Source organism: Oncorhynchus keta, chromosome 23, assembly GCF_023373465.1.
Source record: "Oncorhynchus keta strain PuntledgeMale-10-30-2019 chromosome 23, Oket_V2, whole genome shotgun sequence".
In the NCBI taxonomy this organism is placed as follows: Eukaryota; Metazoa; Chordata; class Actinopteri; order Salmoniformes; family Salmonidae; genus Oncorhynchus; species Oncorhynchus keta.
In genome coordinates this window covers 27,567,584-27,581,524 of record NC_068443.1, presented here as the reverse complement: position 1 = coordinate 27,581,524, position 13,941 = coordinate 27,567,584, and the positions used below count along the sequence as shown (strand labels likewise).

Genomic DNA, 13,941 nt, shown 5'->3' with positions numbered 1-13,941 from the left:
TCCTGTTTGGCCCTGTCCGGGGTGTCCTCGGATGGGGCCACAGTGTCTCCTGACCCCTCCTGTCTCAGCCTCCAGTATTTATGCTGCAGTAGTTTGTGTCGGGGGGCTAGGGTCAGTTTGTTATATCTGGAGTACTTCTCCTGTCCTATTCGGTGTCCTGTGTGAATCTAAGTGTGCGTTCTCTAATTCTCTCCTTCCTTCTCTCTCTCTCGGAGGACCTGAGCCCTAGGACCATGCCCCAGGACTACCTGACATGATGACTCCTTGCTGTCCCCAGTCCACCTGGCCATGCTGCTGCTCCAGTTTCAACTGTTCTGCCTTACTATTATTTGACCATGCTGGTCATTTATGAACATTTGAACATCTTGGCCATGTTCTGTTATAATCTCCACCCGGCACAGCCAGAAAAGGACTGGCCACCCCACATATGCTCTCTCTAATTCTCTCTTTCTTTCTCTCTCTCGGAGGACCTGAGCCCAAGGACCGTGCCCCAGGATGACCTGACATGATGACTCCTTGCTGTCCCCAGTCCACCTGACTGTGCTGCTGCTCCAGTTTCAACTGTTCTGCCTTATTATTATTCGACCATGCTGGTCATTTATGAACATTTGAACATCTTGGCCATGTTCTGTTATAATCTCCACCCGGCACAGCCAGAAGAGGACTGGCCACCCCACATAGCCTGGTTCCTCTCTAGGTTTGTTCCTAGGTTTTGGCCTTTCTAGGGAGTTTTTCCTAGCCACCGTGCTTCTACACCTGCATTGCTTGCTGTTTGGGGTTTTAGGCTGGGTTTCTGTACAGCACTTTGAGATATCAGCTGATGTACGAAGGGCTATATAAATAAATTTGATTTGATAAGAGCGTCTGCTAAGTGATAAAAAATATTATATGAGGAAGGTACACTTTTTTTTTCTTCAGTCAGTTGTTTAATCAAGAGTTAACTTGTAGATATAGTGATACAGGATAAATATCCGTGACAGTAACTACTTCCTCTGGAGGTAAATCACTCAAAGGAACGTTGACATATACCTGCCTAGCACATGCCTTTTCTCTGGAAGAAGGAAAACAAAGGACAACAACCATCAGAAGCAGCACCAAGCACTGTGTACTTCTCATGGGTTTGGCAGAGTAAAATAACACATCATTACCACAAACTCAACGTGAATTTAGTGAAGTCTTGTTTACTCAAACCTGGGGAACTGCCAATGTATTTTGACAGCCTTCACAGACTGAGACTCTCTCCAATACAACCCAACATTGCAGAGTCATGTGCATCCTTTCAAGCACACCCTTCTCATTAACCTGTGGTGAGTTATTCACAATTTTTGATGAACTAATAAGGTTTTATATGTAAGATGGCTAAATAAAGAGCAAAATTATTGATTATTATTATTTGTGCCCTGGTCCTATAAGAGCTCTTTGTCACTTTCCACTAGTCGGATTGAGACAAACTCACACTCATTCTTATGTTTAATAAATGTATTGTATAGTGCGTGTGTGGCAGGCTTACAATGATGGCCAAAAACAACATTTGACAGTGCTCTGACCCTGGTGCTAGAGGGGGTACGCAGCTTGAGGTTGAATGTTTGAAGGGGTACGGGACTATAAAAAGTTTGGGAACAACTGGCCTAGAACATATCAATGATAAAATAATGAACACCCAACACAGGATGCTCTTAATCTCTCATGGACAGATTCTGCAGTGGTGGGATGGAATGTGTAGCGAACAGTAGTAGTACTAGTGTTTGGGTTTGGGTTTTCGTCACTGATTATTTATGTACCAGGATTGGGTGAAAGCGGTGCTTAAACTTTGCAAACCGGAACTCCCAATTTCTAACAGAATTGAATCGCGCAGCTGACCACATTAGGCAATATGTTAGTTCTGGGTTAACTCGAGATTACACCACAATCCACACTTTGGTTTTGGTTGAAAAGTCACGGCCAAGAAAGGCTAAAGTTAGCATTTTCAGACGAAAATTTGACTCAGCATAGAGTGTCTGAAGTTACACATCACGCTATTACAGCAGTGTGACTGTTTTGGAATAAAATGTTCAATACATTTTCTTAAACATCCCCTGTATTGTGTGCTTTTTGTTCAAATAAGTATATGTATAATATATGTTAATAATATAATATGTTCTCGGCCATTTTGAGAACTTAAGGAGCATCAGGTACTGCTGGAATGTCTACCATGTCCATAGTTTTGTGGGTAATTACGTTTGGTCACTCAAAACATTTATAAAGTATAAATACCCCACACTTTAGATGAGGCCACACCAAAAAATGTTCCTGATGATTAGTAAATGGTTTATAAGGACCTATATTAAACATCTTATGAATGATCTAATGCTTAGAGAAGATCTTATGTTAAGTGTTGGTACATCTTTGGCACATCTAAAGCCTTTTCTTACCGGGTGTTGCTGTGGGCCACCAAGTGCTAACAGTCAGTATCTAAATAATATGTGTGAACTGCTTGATAGTGTATGTGATGTAAACAGAGGTCTACTTTCTTGGAGACCTGAATATTGATTGGTTTTCATCAAGCTGTCCTCTGAAGAGGAAGCTTCTTAAAGTAACTAGTGCCTGTAATCTGGTTCAGGTTATTAATCAATTTACCAGGGTGTTTACAAACCGTACAGGAACAACATCATACAAATGTTCTAGAGCTGTATCCGTACCCATTGGATGCAGTGATCACAATATAGCTGCTATATCCAGGAATGCCAAAGTTCCAACAGCTGGGCCTAAAATAGTGTATAAGAAATCATACAAAAGATTTTGCTGTGACTCTTAAGTGGATGATGTTAAAAATATTTGTTGGTCTGATGTGATTAATGATGTGATTAATGAGGAGCATCCAGACGCTGCACTTGATTCATTTATGAAATTGCTTCTTCCAATTATTGATAAACATGCACCTGTTAAGAAACTGACAGTTAGAACTGTTAAGGCTTCATGGATTGATGAGGAATTGAAAAACTGTATGGTTGAAAGAGATGGGGGCAAAATGAGTGGCTAGTAAGTCTGTCTGCACATCTGACTGGCTGACTTACTGCAAATTGAGAAATGATGTGACTAAACTCAACAATAAGATGAAGAAACTCTTATGAATCCAAGATCAATGAGATAAAGAATGATGGGGAAAAACTTGAGTACTTTATATGAAATTATGGGCAGAAAGACAAATTCAACTCCATATTTCATTGAATTATTCACCATGAAACCATTTGTTGCCTATTATTATTATTATTTGGCAAAGTGGGAAAACTTAGACAGGAAATGCTAACAACGAACAGTGAGCAATTGTTTTCGTGCATAAAAAGACATAATGAAAGAAAAGCAGTGCAAGTTTGAATTTTGTAAAGTTAGTGTGGGAGAGGTGGAAAAAGTATTGCTATTGATCAATAATGACAAACCTCCTGGCATTGAGAACTTAGATGGAAAGCTACTGAGGATGGTAGCTGACTCTATAGCCACTCCTATCTGTCATATCTTTAATCTGAGCCTAGAGGAAAGTCTTTGTCCTCAGGCCTGGACCGAAGCTAAAGTATTTTCGCTACCCAAGAGTTGTAAAGCGGCCTTTACTGGTTCTAACAGCAGACCTATAAGCTTGCTGCCAGCACTTAGCAAACTGTTGCAAAAGATTGTGTTTGACCAAATACAATGTCATTTCTCTGTAAACAAATTAACAACAGACTTTCAGCATGCTTATAGAGAAGGGCACTCAACATGTACTCCACTGGCACAAATGCCTGATGATTGATTGAAAGAAATAAGAAGAAGATTGTGGGAGCTGTACTTTTAGATTTCAGTGCAGTCTGATATTATTGACCATAACCTGTTGTTGAAAAAATGTGTTATGGCTTTTCAACCTCAGCTCTGAATCCATGATATGGCAATCTAATAGAACTCAAAGGGTTATCTTTAATGGAAGCTTCTCTAATGTCAAACATGTAAAGTGTGGTGTACCGCAGGGCAGCATACTAGGTCCTCTACTCTTTTCTATTTTTACCAATGACCTGCCACTGGCATTAAACAAAGCACGTGTGTCCATGTATGCTGATGATTCAACCATATATGCATCAGCAACCACAGCTAATAAAGTCACTGAAACCCTTAAAGAGTTGCAGTCCATTTTGGAATGGGTGGCCAGTAATAAACTGGTCCTGAACATTTCTAAAACTAAGAGCATTGTATTTGGTAGAAATCATTCCCTAAGTTCTAGTCCTCATCTGAATCTGGTAATGAATGGTCTTTTGTCAAACAATTTGAGGAGACTCAAATACTTTAGACTGTAAACTGTCATGGTCAAAACATATAGATTCAATGGTGGTAGAGATGGGGAAAGTCTGTCCGTAATAAAGAGATGCTCTGCTTTTTGACACCACACTCCAAATAGTTCTGCCGGCTCTAGTTTAGTCTAATCTTGATTATTGTCCAGTCGTGTGGTCCAGTGCTGCAAGGAAATACCTAGTTAAGCTGCAGCTGGCCCAGAACAGAACGGCATGTTTTGCTCTTAATTGTAATCATAGGGCTGATATAAATACTATGCTTGCCAGTCTCTCTTGGCTAATAGTTGATTGACTGTATCACTATTTATAAATATTGTGTTGAAAATCCCAAATTGTTCAGTCAACTTACACAGCTCTGATACACTTATCCCACCAGACATATTTTCACAGTTCCCAAATCCAGAACAAATTCAAGAAAGCATACAGTATTATATAGAGCTCTAATTGCATGGAACATCCATCTCATATTGCTCAAATAAACAGCAAACCTGATTTCAAAAAACAAACACCTTGTGGCACAACGCCTCTCCCCTATTGGACCTAGTTTGTGTATGCATTGATGTAGGAAACGTGTGCCTTAAGTTTTGTCTTTGAGCTGTTCTTGTCTATTGATGTTGTGTGTTATGTTTCATGTGTGGACCCCAGGAAGAGTAGCTGCTGCTTTTGCAACAGCTAATGGGGATCCTAATAAAATTTGTGAAATGTTACTAAAATTTTCAAATGTGGGAGAATGGATCAATGAGTATACTATTTATTAAATGCTTTGTGATGTCGAGCTATGTTGAAGTGCAACCAATTCTCTGTCTGTATTTGTACAAAGTACAGCTCATTGAGTGGTTGGCTCTTTCAGGATAGAACATACTTCCTGAGAAGCATGCAAAAACTGTTTGTGAAGATAACACTGTTTACCTAACAGCTTGTATCAATGGTTCACTCTGATCTTTTCATTCTCCCAAAGTCAAACAGGATGTGATACCTTAACTCTCATGCATCCCTGCACCAAAGTAACAAATGCATTCTATAGAGCTTGGTAGTCTGACATACAGGCTGGTCTGACATGTACATATACGCGGTGACGGAGCAGGTGAACCCAACTGCAGACGAGGAGACAGGGATGAGGTAACTACGGTATTTATTGAAATGCAGGGGAGGGGGGGATGGGGTGCAGGCCAGGGGAAGCTCGGGTAGGTAGCAGGGAACCAGGAACTGAGGCTGGGGCAAGATAAGCAGGTCCAGAGCAGAATCCAAGGAAGCAGTTGAGCAGGGGTCCAGGTCAGGGAAGCAGGACGGATGAGACGAGGGACTGGAGACAGAGACCAGAGTGGATGGAACTGTAGCAGAGAGAAAAGAAGTGTCAGGCTAGAGAAACTGGATAACAAGCTCTATGCAGGAACAAACGGCTTGAAATGCAGACTGAACAGAGGCTACGATCTGGCAGCATGGAAGTGGCAGAGCTGAGTATTTGTCGGTCTTGATTATGGAACAGGTTGCAGCTGGTGGGGATCCGCTCTGCCTCCAGCACACCTGTCTCCACTCACACAATCACATACACACCACATACAGAGAGAGAGAGAGAGAGAGAGAGAGCACTGGGGGAGTGGGGGCAGGTTAGGAGAGACACAGGATGAGAAGTAGAGGGCGTGGCAGGAGAAGATGTAACATCTTGTGAGAAGAGGATCATGAATAGAGATGGTATGTCAATTAAGTAATGATACATTCTTAGAAAAAATTCTTCCAAAATGGTTCTTCGGCTGTCCCCATAGGAGAACACTTGTTGGTTCCAGGTAGAACTCTTTTGAGTTCCATGTAGGTTCCTCTGTGAAAAGGGTTATATATGGAACTCATATGGGATCTACCTGGAACCAAAAGAGGTTCTTCAAATGGTTCTCCTATGGGGACAGCCAAAATACCCATTTATGTTCTAGATGGCACCTTTTTTGTATAAGTGGGGCCATGTATGTGAGCGCTATTTTAATTTGATCAATCTGTTGTCACAGACAGTTTTCCTGTGCAGCAGGAAATGCAAATTGTAGTTAATGCATGGTTTTAAAAGTCTTCTGAAGTTTGTAATGTCCAAACTTCAGTATCAACTCCTACCGAAATGTTCATAAATTATAATCCAAATAATGATTCACATTTCCTGTTGCTGCAGGATTATTTTCCGGGTGGGTATAATTTGTGGAACGTTCCAACAGGAATCTGTTCCAAAACCTTTGAAGTACAAGGTTGCCAACAAACGACACATACAAAGTAACACGATCAAGCCGCCTAGCTAACTAGCTGCCGAATAGACATCAACTCACCATGTAATTTATTTTGAATGTTTGTCAATAGCCTACCAGAGTAGACATTTTTCGGAATAAACATGAGTGAAAAACATAATAAAATAGCTCACTCCCTACCCTGTATTTTATTCTGTTGCTATTCAACTTTGTACGCGTTGTTTGTTGGCAACCTTATTATTTACGAAGTTATTGGAACAGATTCCTGTTGGAACGTTCCACAAATTAAACCCACCCTTATTTTCCAGCTGCGAGAAGCTGGTCAATTTAAAATAGCACCTATGTACATGTGTTTTAAGATTGATGTCACTGATGAGGTACAGTAGGTCCTCTGTAGTGTTCAGCAGAGAACTACATGCATTAATCACGCCACATATAGATGAGCTCTGCTATGGGAGGATTACTGTCAAGTGGTTCACCTGTCCCTCTCTTTGTCAACAGTCAAACCTCTTCACCCCACAACCTTTCATTCACTCATCACAAAGTGTTGTGGAAGTCATCAGGTGCATGGCTGAGTTGTAGGCCACACCGGTAGAATAGATGGTACAAGCTATACAGGCCTAGGATCTAAATTTGATCATCTTTTCACAGCAGAAAAATAATCCTGCAGCAACAAGAAAGGTGGATTATAGTTAATACATTTTTTTTGTAGGGGTTGATACCCTTTTTAGTTCAGGCAAATCAAGTCTGACAGCTTGAAGTGGAAATTACAAACTTTAGAAGCCATTTTAAACCATGAATACATGACAAGTTTGCATTTTGTGCTGTAACAACAGGGTGATCAAATTAAGACGAGTTTCAATTGGTGATGTCACTTGCTCTGAGACTTTGAAGTAGTTGTTTCCCTTTCGTGGAGCAATAGCTAACAATGCTTTGTGGGAGGCACTGTTGATGTGTTCAGAGGGTCCCTGGTTCGAGCCCAGGTTGGGTCAAGGAGAGGGATGGAAGCAACACTGTTCCTCTGGCAGGTTATTAGCTGTGTGCTGTGTGTGCCAATCATTTATACCACATAACTTACTGCTCACATTCTCTCTCGCAGAAATGAGCCAGCCACAGATAAAAAAATATGACTGTAACTCACAGGTGGCTAGTGGTATCTTAATTGGGGAGGACGGGCTCATAATAATGGCTGGAAGGCCATTGAATGGAACGTTTGAAACACTTGGTTTTCATGTGTTTGATACCACTCCATTCCAGACATTATGGGCCATCCTCCCCTCACTAGCCTCCTGTGCTAGAATGACTTACTGTTGAGAACTGTTTGATATCCAAGTTGTTATAATGAAAAGTCACAGCTTTTTTACAGATCCAGATATAGTCGTGTGTGTGTGTGTGTGTGTGTGTGTGGTATTACCTGACTGCTGCTGTGTCAACCCACAAAACCTGGACAGGTCAACTGCATTAGTGTGTCACATGATCATGTGGACCGTGAAGACGTTTTGAACCATTAACAGACACACACAGTTGATCCTGGTGAGGTTCAGAGAACTCATTATACCCTCCCAACATCAGACTCAGTAACCCTGGGATTCGGATGTCTAATCTTTCATAATCTATCATTACCACTACGTATGATCACAACATTTCAGTCAGACACATTCATCCGCTTGATAGGATCAGGTTGCAGGTAAAGCTCCATGTGCTAAAGAAGGAGAGGCTTTGTAGATGACCTGCAGAAAGCTCAGTCTTCCACAGGGGTCAGGTTGGACCTGTGGCGCCTCCCCTCGCCCCTCGTAGACAAGGCTTGGACAACATGTCCCTGATCAAAGAGAGCACGGCCGACCTAGAGGATACGGGGAGAAGTGGTGACAGTGAATCTGATCTGTGGTCAGTGATGCATCACGTCTATACTTTGAACGAGACCCTTCTGGATGCCAGATTAAATACCAAGGAGGGTTTGTGAGCGAGGAAGCTATACTGTTGTTAAGCAACAGTATAGCAACCTCGGCCTGGTGAAGTCTACCAGAGACTCCAAGCCAAACTCTACAGAGTCCACCAACTGGATGTTTCATTACATTTACATTTAAGTCATTTAGCAGACGCTCATTCTCACATCCATTCAATTTCCTCAAATATTCTAAACCCATTTCAATGTGTGCTCCTTAAAATTGTGAAAACATTTTAGATTTCCCAAGAATTTTACGAAGCTCTTTTTCCCTCGATATGATTCAATGACAATCGGGGCAACGTGCATGGAGACAAATGAGAGAAAGCAATGTGCATGTGGCACAATGTGAGATATTCTCACTTGTCTCGTGGTGTTCAAAGTCAAGTGCTCAACAAGAGACAGGCAGAGGTTGACTAAACCAGTCCAACAGGTTGGTTTCCCCGCGAGCCTTGTTCATTCCTTTTTGATGTCGCTCTAATAATAGGCATCTTCTTTATAATGCACACTACTTGAATAGTAAAGATGTGAAGAATGCAAAGAGAGGAAGACCAACTTTGACTTCCTCAAACGTTTCATCTCTATCACACAGCTGGGGGAATATAATACAGTACTGTGCCTACGAATTAATACACAAAGAATACATGACATGGTGGAAACCTTAGTTGATACATCCATTTTTGGACTTAATGATATACACTGAGTGTACAAAACATTACAAACCCTTTCCTAATATTGGGTTGCACCCCCTTTTGCCGTCGGAACAGCCTCAATTCGTCGACTTGAGTATCTGGAGCATCAGCATTTGTGGGTTCAATTACAATTACAAACTAGACACACTAATGTACTTGTCCTCTTGCTCATTTGTGCACCGGGGCCTCCTACTCCTCTTTCTATTCTGGTTAGTGCCAGTTTGTGCTGTTCTGTGAAGAGAGTAGTACACAGCATTATACGAGATCTTCAGTTTCTTGGCAATTTCTCACATGGAATAGCCTTCATTTCTCAGAACAAGAAGAGACTGGTGAGTTTCAAAAGAAAGTTATTTGTTTCTGGCCATTTTGAGTCTGTAATGAAACCCACAAATGCTGATGCTCCAGGTACTCAACTAGTCCAAAGAAGGCCATTTGTTTTGCTTCTTTAATCAGAACAACAGTTTTCAGCTGTGCTAACATAATTGCAAAAGGGTTTTCTAATGATCAATTAGCCTTTTAAAATGATCAACTTGGATTATGTACGTGCCATTGGAACACAGGAGTGGGGATTGCTGATAATGGGCCTCTGTACACCTATGTAAGAATTCCATAAAAGAAATCACCTCTTTCCAGCTACAATAGTCATTTACAACATTAACAATGTCTACACTGTATTTCTGATCAATTTGATGTTATTTTAATGGACAAAAAAATGTGCTTTTCTTCCAAAAACAAGGACATTTCTAAGTGAACCCAAACTTGTGAACGGTAGTGTGTATGTATATATAGAAGTGTGACATTTCCTGATCTTTCCTACTGTATATCCCCTAGATATGGGACAGACACTTCAAAAGCTCATTCCTTATGGTTTATTTTTTGACTGTCTTTTTTTGCCATTTATAAATGTGTTTCCATGGACTATAGTAGAAAAGGACAAATTCCATATTTTAACAAATCAAATCAAATCAAATGTATTTATATAGCCCTTCGTACATCAGCTGATATCTCAAAGTGCTGTACAGAAACCCAGCCTAAAACCCCAAACAGCAAGCAATGCAGGTGTAGAAGCACGTTGGCTAGGAAAAACTCCCGAGAAAGGCCAAAACCTAGGAAGAAACCTAGAGAGGAACCAGGCTATGTGGGGTGGCCAGTCCTCTTCTGGCTGTGCTGGGTGGAGATTATAACAGAACATGGCCAAGATGTTCAAATGTTCATAAATGACCAGCATGGTCGTATAATAATAAGGCAGAACAGTTGAAACTGGAGCAGCAGCACGGTCAGGTGGACTGGGGACAGCAAGGAGTCATCATGTCAGGTAGTCCTGGGGCATGGTCCTATGGCTCAGGTCCTCCGAGAGAGAGAGAAAGAAGGAGAGAATTAGAGAACGCACACTTAGATTCACACAGGACACCGAATAGGACAGGAGAAGTACTCCAGATATAACAAACTGACCCTAGCCCCCCGACACATAAACTACTGCAGCATAAATACTGGAGGCTGAGACAGGAGGGGTCAGGAGACACTGTGGCCCCATCCGAGGACACCCCCGGACAGGGCCAAACAGGAAGGATATAACCCCACCCACTTTGCCAAAGCACAGCCCCCACACCACTAGAGGGATATCTTCAACCACCAACTTACCATCCTGAGACAAGGCTGAGTATAGCCCACAAAGATCTCCGCCATGGCACAACCCAAGGGGGCGCCAACCCAGACAGGATGACCACATCAGTGAATCAACCCACTCAGGTGACGCACCCCTTCCAGGGACGGCATGAGAGAGCCCCAGTAAGCCAGTGACTCAGCCCCTGTAATAGGGTTAGAGGCAGAGAATCCCAGTGGAAAGAGGGGAACCGGCCAGGCAGAGACAGCAAGGGCTGTTCGTTGCTCCAGAGCCTTTCCGTTTACCTTCCCACTACTGGGCCAGACTACACTCAATCATATGACCCACTGAAGAGATGAGTCTTCAGTAAAGACTTAAAGGTTGGGACCGAGTTTGCGTCTCTGACATGGGTAGGCAGACCGTTCCATAAAAATGGAGCTCTATAGGAGAAAGCCCTTCCTCCAGCTGTTTGCTTAGAAATTCTAGGGACAATTAGGAGGCCTGCGTCTTGTGACCGTAGCGTATGTGTAGGTATGTATGGCAGGACCAAATCAGAGAGATAGGTAGGAGCAAGCCCATGTAATGCTTTGTAGGTTAGCAGTAACACCTTGAAATCAGCCCTTGCTTTGACAGGAAGCCAGTGTAGAGAGGCTAGCACTGGAGTAATATGATCACATTTTTTGGTTCTAGTCAGGATTCTAGCAGCGGTATTTAGCACCAAATTAAGTTTATTTAGTGCTTTATCCGGGTAGCCGGAAAGTAGAGCATTGCAGTAGTCTAACCTAGAAGTGACAAAAGCATGGATTAATAAAAAATATAAAAAAATATTCTATCAAATAATTTGTTTATAGACAGTATATTTTTGATAACTCAAGGGGTCCTAAAATTCTAAATCAAATAGCTAAATGATCCATGGTATGACCATATTAAAACAATTCCATATGTCAGCTTTCCCCCCAACGACTTAGACTCTTAAGAATGAACCTGTCTCCTCCCCTTCATCTACACTGATTGAAGTGGATTTAACAGGGGGATTCACCTGGTTAGTAGCCTACAGCATGTCACGGAAATGTTCCTAATGTTTTGTAAACCTGTTAATTATTGAAGAATATAACTTAGAAATGCCTCATGAGCCTTAGTTCAACTGTCATACCCCATCAGAATCCAAAATACAAGCCTGTTTTACTCCAATGCTTTAAACAATGTAAATATAAACAAACACTACAGCCGCAATAAAACGTTTAACTACAGTTCAGTCCATGCTTCGTTAGCTCTATGAATTTGAGAGTGGTTACATTTCTCCAAAACACAAGCGGCACGACCACTTTGTTATTATTTCAATGAAGTATTCTGCCTTAAATTAAAGGCCAAGTGCAGTCAAAATGCAGTTTTTTCTGTGTTTTATAACATATTGTACAACAGCTGATGAAACGAACACTGAAAAAAGTGTGAACAAATTTGGTCAATGTTATTTCCTGATTGTATTATCAACCAGAAACTATCTACACAGGTGCTTAATAATAATAATAATATATGCCATTTAGCAGACGCTTTTATCCAAAGCGACTTACAGTCATGTGTGCATACATTCTACGTATGGGTGGTCCCGGGAATCGAACCCACTACCCTGGCTTCTAATCAGCACGTTTACATGGGCGGGAGTTAGTGTTGCACAGGTCAGCTTTTTGTTCACCTGCACCCTCCAGCATTCGCTAATAACCCATCCTCATCCGCCCGACTATATGCGAGAAAGTGAGAACCTGAGCCCTGCACCCGAACCTAACCAGCAAATACAGAAAGTGCGCTGTAGGCTACAGTCAGAGACGGTGGAATTATGTTTTGACAGGGGGTGCAGGATTTTTGGGGCGCCTAATTTAGAGATGTTTCTGCATATAATTTACAACAATTTGGCATGATATTTGTTTGTCAACTTGTCTATAATTAGATACATGGAGCTTCTGTTCATTCATGATATGTTGCCCTCGAACAGGGTTTCCCTCCTGGGGGCACGTTTTGGTTTTTGCCCTTGCACTACAGGATCACCACTTTATTTTAAGAATTTATGATGTCAGAATAATAGTAGAGATAATTATTTATTTCAGCTTTTATTTATTTCATCACATTCCCAGTGGGTCAGAAGTTTACATACACAATTAGTATATGGTAGCATTGCCTTTTAAATTGTTTATTTTGGGTCAAACGTTTTGAGACGCCTTCCACAAGCTTCCCACAATAAGTTGGGTGAATTATGCTCCATTCATCCTGACAGAGCTGGAGAACTGAGTAAGGTTTGTAGGCCTCCTTGCTCGCACATGCTTTTTCAGGTATGTCCACAGATTTTATGTAGGATTGAGGTCAAAGCTTTGATGGCCACTCCAATACCTTGACTTTTTTGTCCTTAAGCCATTTTGCCACAACTTTGGAAGTTTGCTTGGGGTCATTGTCCATTTGGAAGACTCATTTTCGACCAAGCTTTAACTTCCTGACTGATGTCTTGAGATGTTGCTTCAATATATCCACATCATTTTCCTCCATCATGCCATCTATTTTGTGAAGTGCACCAGTCCCTCCTGCAGCAAATAACACCCACAACATTACGCTGCCACTCCCGTGCTTCACGGTTGGGATGGTTATTTTCGGCTTGCAAGCCTCCCCCTTTTCCTCCAAACATAATGATGGTAATTATGGCCAAACAGTTCTATTCTGGTTTCATCAGACCAGCGGACATTTCTCAAAAAAGTACAATCTTTGTTCTCATGTGCAGTCGCAAACCGTAGTCTGGCTTTTTTTATAGCGGTTTTGGAGCAGTGGCTTCTTCCTTGCTGAGCGGCCTTTCAGGTTGTGTTGATATAGGCCACGTTTTACTGTGGATATAGATACTTTTGCACCTGTTTCCTCCAGCGTCTTCACAAGGTCCTTTGCTGTTGTTCTGGGATTGATTTGCACTTTTCGCACCAAGGTACGTTCGTCTCTAGGAGACAGAGCACGTCTCCTTCCTGAGCTGTATGATGGCTGCGTCATCCCATGGTGTTTACACTTGCGTAATATTGTTTGTACAGATGAATGTGGTACCTTCAGGCGTTTAGAAATTGCTCCCAAGGATGAACCAGACTTGTGGAGGTCTACAATTTAGTTTTCTGAGGTCTTGGCTGATTTCTTTTGATTTTCCCATGATGTCAAGCAAAGA

General features: G+C 41.7%; 1 pseudogene; it reads right to left on the bottom strand.

Moving 5' to 3' along the window:
* LOC127911033 (general transcription factor II-I repeat domain-containing protein 2-like) overlaps nucleotides 1-13,941 on the bottom strand; it is a 236,247-nt pseudogene that overhangs the window by 157,505 nt on the left and 64,801 nt on the right.